The sequence below is a fragment of the Arachis duranensis genome, chromosome 6 (genome assembly GCF_000817695.3).
Source record: "Arachis duranensis cultivar V14167 chromosome 6, aradu.V14167.gnm2.J7QH, whole genome shotgun sequence".
Classification (NCBI taxonomy): Eukaryota; Viridiplantae; Streptophyta; class Magnoliopsida; order Fabales; family Fabaceae; genus Arachis; species Arachis duranensis.
The window spans coordinates 23,505,109-23,505,927 of NC_029777.3; positions in this window are offsets into that span (position 1 = coordinate 23,505,109).

Consider the following 819-nt stretch of genomic DNA (forward strand, 5'->3'; position numbering starts at 1 on the left):
TGCATAAGAGGGTATTTTCTCAAGTGCTTCTGCAAATGGAATCTTTATTTCAAGAGTCCTAAGATAGTCTGCAAAGCGAGCAAATTGCTTATCCTGTTATGCTTGGCGGAGTTTTTGAGGATAAGGCATTTTGGCTTTGTATTCCTCAACCTTAGTTGCTGTAGGTTTATTACCTGTAGAAGTGGGCTGGGAAGCCTTTTTAGAAGGGTTGTTATCAACACTTGTATGTGACTGATCCTCCACTGGCGTTTGAATGCCAGGGGTGGAAGCTGGAGTGGCGTTAGACGCCAACTCCTTATCTGTTACTGGCGTCTGAACGCCAGAACTGTGCTTCCCTTGGGCGTTCAACGCCGGATTTATGCTTGTTTCTGGCGTTGAATGCCAGAAATGAGCATGGTCTGGGCGTTCAGCGCCAGCCTTATTCCTCTCTGGGCTCTGATTGTCCTTAGAGGGATTTTGAGTAGCCATTTGTTCATTTCTTGGCTTCTTGCTGCTTTGAAGTGAGGTATTTAATGTTTTCCCACTTCTTAATTGAACTACTTGGCATTCTTCTGTTATTTGTTTTGACAGTTGCTTTTCTGTTTGCTTTAACTATACTTCCATATTCCTGTTAGCCATTCTTGTTTCCTGTAGTATTTCCCTGAATTCGGCTAGCTGCTGAGTTAGAAAGTCTAATTGCTGATTGAATTCATTAGCCTGATCTACAGGACTGAGTTCAGCAGTTACTGTTTTAGCTTTTTCTTTCATGGAAGATTCACTGTTTAGGTACAGATGCTGATTTCTGGCAACTGTATCAATGAGTTCTTGGGCTTCTTCAAT